Raw genomic sequence first — 5,515 nt, 5'->3', positions numbered from 1 at the left:
CATGTCGGTTTTTGGTTCATAAATCCGATAATCCCGAGATTCATGTTAATATGGTAATGGAATCAGATAATGCTGAATTCTTTGAAAGCATTTATCTGTATAAAACTGAATGTGAGTCTTTAAGTGAAAGACTTAAACGACCTCGGGAAGAACCAAAGGAAAATACTCCAAGTATAGAAGATCCAAGGCATAGCAAACGTCAAAGAACATCTACTTCTTTTGGACCAGATTTTGTGACATTCTTGCTTGAAAATGAGCCTCAAACTTTTAAAGCAGCTATGTCATCTTCTGATTCAGCATTTTGGAAAGAGGCAGTCAATAGTGAGATTCAATCAATTTTGGATAACCATACATGGGAATTGGTTGATCTTCCTCTAGGAAATAAGCCTTTAGGTTCGAAATGGATCTTTAAACGAAAAATTAAAGCTGATGGCACTATTGACAAATATAAGGCAAGACTTGTTGTCAAAAGCTATAGACAAAAGAAAGGCCTTGATTACTTTGACACTTACTCGCCAGTAACAAGGATAACATCTATTAAGGTGTTAGTGGCACTAGCGGCCATGTATGGTCTTGTAATCCATCAAATAGATGTTAAAACAGCTTTCTTAAATGGAGAATTGGAGAAAGAGATTTACATAGAACAACCTGAGAGTTTTGTTGTTCCTGGTAAAGAAAAGAAAGTGTGCAAACTTGTTAAGTCGCTTTATGGACTTAAACAAGCACCCAAACAATGGCATGCAAAATTTGACCAAACAATATTGGCAAATGGATTTAAAATCAACGAATGTGACAAATGTGTTTACATTAAAAATACTCCAGGTCATGAAGTCATTGTTTGTTTATATGTTGATGACATGTTGATAATGAGCAAAAGTATGACAGATATAAATGCTACAAAATGCATGTTGGCTAGCAAATTCGACATGAAAGACTTAGGAGTTTCTGAAGTGATCTTAGGAATCAGAATTCACAAGACTCCACAAGGTCTAGCATTATCACAGTCTCACTACATTGAAAAGGTACTTGATAAGTTCAAGTATTTGGATTTCAAAATTGCCAAGACTCTAATTGACGTGAGTTATGCACTTCAAAATAATGAAGGTGAAAGTGACTCACAACTGGACTATGCAATAGTATTGGGAAGTTTGATGTATATCATGAATTGTACGTAGCCAGATATAGCATGTACTATTAGCAAACAGAGTCGGTTTACAAGTAATCTCAATCAAATACATTGGATGGCAATGAAACGAGTTTTTGGATATCTGAAACATACCCAAAATTATGCTTTGCATTATAACAAATATCCTTCCGTGATCGAGGGATATAGTGATGGAAATTGGATCATCGGATCATCTGAAGTTAAATCCACAAATGGATATGTTTTCACAATTGGGGATGGAGCAGTGTCTTGGAAATCATTAAAACAAACGTGCACCGCCCGTTCTACAATGGAATCTAAATTCTGTGATGACCCAAAAGGTCATCACTTGTGTTGTAATAAAATTCTATGTTCCGAGGCCTTAAAAACCTCCCTTAGAACTACCTCGATTTGCGTGCGCAGTCCGAGCACGTAGCCGAAAAGCTTAAATGTGAAAATTTATGAAAAATGATAAGTTTTGACTATAAAATGAATAAATTTGACTTCGGTCAACGCTTTGGGTAAACGGACCCGAACCCGTGATTTAACGGTCCCGGAGGGTCCATAGGAAAATGTGGGACTTGGGCGTATGCCTGGAATCAGATTCCCAGGTCCCAAGCTCGAGCAATGAATTTTTAAAGAAAAATTATTTTCTGAAATTATTTTAAGAAAATTGAAATGAAATTTGCTTAGAACAGGATGGTATCAGGCCCGTATTTTGGTTCTGGCACCCGGTATGATTTAAGACGTTTCTATGGAATTTGGTGTAAAATGGATGTCATTTGACGTGATTCAGACTTAAATTGCAAAATTGATGTTTAAAGAAGTTTTGAGAAAATTTCATTGATCTCGAGATTTAATTTGATGTTCATGATGTTATTTTGATGATTTGATTACACGAATAAGTCCGTAGGATGTTTTTGAGGTTTTGTGTACACTTGGTTTGGAGTTCCGAGGGCTCGGGTGAGTTTCGGGTAGGTTTCGGGGTGTCTTAGGCTTAAAAACAGAACTGTTGCAGGCTCAGAGAGGCGGAGGACCTCTGAACAGGCCAGTGCGGTCCGCACGATATGAACTGCTCCCGCGGAGAGGCATGTGCGGCCGCACTAGTTTTGGTGTTGTCCGCGGTGAAGAACAATTCACCGGTCCGACTTCGGAAGCCTATATCTTTTGATCTACAAGGAACTTTGAGATGATTCAAAAATACAAAGTTGTAGATCTTTGTGTCTAGTTTCCATAAAGGTAGAGAAATCACAATTTGGACATATATAGAGAAAGTTATGGCCAAAATACTAAAACCTATCACTGAAAAACACAAGAAGCCTGTGCGGTCGTGGTTGATTTTGTGCGGTCCGTACAGGGCATCTGAGGGCAGTATATTTAGACGGGATTTTCAGTATTTTTAAGACCCCCAAAATATAAGAGGCGATTTTTCAAACAACTTTTCTTCTCCAAATCAATTCTAAGTCGTTTTTAACTAGTTTTCTTCAATCATTAACATCTTTTAACATGATTTCAACTTCAAATCAATGATTTTCATGGGGGAAATTGGTTGTTTTGGGTAGAACCTAGGTTTTTCAAAAATTAGGGATTTGGACCTCGAATTGAGGTCTGATTTCAAAACAAATTATATATTTGAGTTCGTGGGGAGATGGGCAATCGGGTTTTGGTTTGAACCTCGAGTTTTGACCACGTGGGCCCGGGGGCGATTTTGACTTTTTGGGTAAAACTTTGGAAAACTCATTTTCATGCATTCAAATTGATTCATTTAGCGTTTATTGATGTAATTAAGTAACTTGTGGCTAGATACGAGTGAATTAGCGGTGGAATCAAGGGGTAAAGCTATAATTGAAACTTGAGTTGTGTTCGAGGCATCGAGGTAAGTGTTTGGTCTAACCTTAGCTTGAGGGATTAGGAGTTGTGTCTTATTTGCTACCTGTTAATTGTGGAGTACGACGTATAGGCATGGTGACGAGTATCTATACGTTGGTGTCAAGCATGCCCGTGAGTCTTGTATTATAGTTGTTATAACTCCATTGTGATTTATTGCGCTTCATATGTTATTATCACCATTGTTCCCTTGCCGGGATGTTTGTTTGATATTAATGATCCCTTGCGAGGATGTTTGTTTTGATAGTATTGTTCCCTTGCCGGGATGTTGAAATATCATTGTTCCCTTGCCGGGAAGTTGTTATATTGTTTTTGTTCCCTTGCCGGGATTCCTTGTGATTATTATTGGCTTGTAATTGGGAGCGGGTGGTACGCCTACCATAAGATAAAAATGAAATGGGAGCGGGTGGTATGCCTACCACAAGATATAATGAAATGGGAGCGGGTGTACACCTACCATAAGATATGATGAAATGGGAGCGAGTGGTACGCCTACCACGATATAAAATGAAATGGGAGCGGGTGGCACGCCTGCCACAAGATACAGGAATCGGGATTGGATTGCACGCCTGCAATAAGATGTGAAAAAAGTGAAATCTGCCTTTGTTTTTCCTCATTCTTGTTAGTGGTTGATTTTGATTCCTTTATAATTCTCTTGATATTCTATTTTACCTGTTATTCCCCGAAGCATGTTTCCCCCTCCTATCTTTATTTGTTTATTTCTGTATTTATTTTCCGCTGTATATATATATATATATAATTGCACAGGTTTATCTAGCGCCTGGTCCTAGCCTCGTCACTACCTCGTCGGGGTTAAGCCAGGCACTTACCAGCACATGGGGTCGGTTGTGCTGATGCTACACTCTGCACTTATATGCAGATACCGGAGCAGCACTAGGTCAGCAGCAGTAGCTTCGGAGCCAGCCTTCAGTCCATCGAGATTCTGAGGTAGTCCTGCATGCGTTCGCAAGCCCTGCGTCTCTTCTATCAGTTATTTTGTTATGTTATCATTGTATCCGAGATAGACAGTGTTCCTTCTTTCAAACATTTGATGTAGTAATCATAGATAGTCCGTGAATGTTGTGATACCATTTTTTGGGTAGAGGCATATGTTGATTTCCGTATTATTTTGGTTTATTTTTTTAAGTCTTCCGCTTAATCTCATATTCCACTATTATTTAAATGTTTATCGCCTGTTAAAGAAAGTTGTTAAAAGGATTAAAACAAAGAAGTAATGAATTTTCTAAATTTCGTGGCTTGCCTAGCTCTACGAGTAGGCGCCAACACGACTCCCGAGAGTGGGAAATACGGGTCGTGAGAAGTTGGTATCAGAGCTCTAGGTTACATAGGTCTCACAATTCATGAACAAGCTCAATAGAGTCTGAGGGATCGGTATGGAGACATCTGTATTTATCCCCCAGAGGCTACAGAGTTAGGAAAAAACTTCACATTTGTTCTTTCTTATTGTGCAGTTTTGCTTCTCAATACTAATTGCCTTTCTACTCTGTTCTTTCGCAGATGGCGAGAACACGCGCTTCCTCATCCACCGCTCATCCGCCTGAGCCCCCAGCAGTAGCTCCCACGAGGGGCAAAGGGCGAGGCCGAGGTCGTGCCAGAGGTCGAGGTAGGGGCAGAGCTCAGCCCCGAGTAGCAGCCCTAGTGGCGGAGCCTCAAGTTGATTTTGATGATGAGGTTCCGGCCCCAGTAGTTCCGGTGGGCCCAGATCAGGTCCCAGAGGGGTTTATTGCTACCCCAGTTCTTCAGGATGCTCTGGTCCGATTAGTGGGCCTCATGGAGAGTGTCACCTGAGTAGGCTTGCTTCATGTAGCACCAGCCATCTCTCAGGCTGGAGAAAGAGCCCAGACTCCTGATACTCACACTCCGGAGAAGGTAGCTCCCCAGATTTAGACTCCAGCGATCCAGCTAGTTAGAGCAGTTCAGCCGGGTGTGGTAGCTCAGACCAGTGATGGAGTGGCTATGTATGCCGATGCCTTGTGGAGGCTGGATAGGTTAACCAAGCTCTTCACTACTACTTTCAGTGGTGCTTCTTCTAAGGATCCCTAGGATTATCTATACAGCTGCCAAGAGGTTCTTAGGAACATGGGGATTGTTGAGACCAATAGGGTCGATTTTGCTACATTTCTCTTGTCGGGATCCGCCAAGACTTGCTGGAGGGATTTTTGTTTGGCCAGACCAGCCGGATCGCCAGCCTTGACTTGGGAGCAGTTTACGCATCTATTTCTGGAGAAGTTTCTTCCCATTACTCAGAGAGAGGCCTATCAGAGGCATTTTGAGCGCCTCCAGCAGGGTTCTATGACTGTTACCCAGTATGAGATCAGGTTCATCGACTTAGCTCGACATGCTCTTGTCATACTTCCTACCGAGAGAGAGAGGGTGAGGAGGTTTATTGATGGTCTTATTCAGCCGATTCGTCTTTAGATGGCTAGGGAGACTACGAGTGAGATATCTTTCTAGGAAACGGCT

This window comes from Nicotiana sylvestris, chromosome 7 (assembly GCF_000393655.2).
Source record: "Nicotiana sylvestris chromosome 7, ASM39365v2, whole genome shotgun sequence".
NCBI lineage: Eukaryota > Viridiplantae > Streptophyta > Magnoliopsida > Solanales > Solanaceae > Nicotiana > Nicotiana sylvestris.
The sequence above is the reverse complement of the archived record's forward strand: the minus strand, read 5'-3'. Positions refer to the sequence as shown.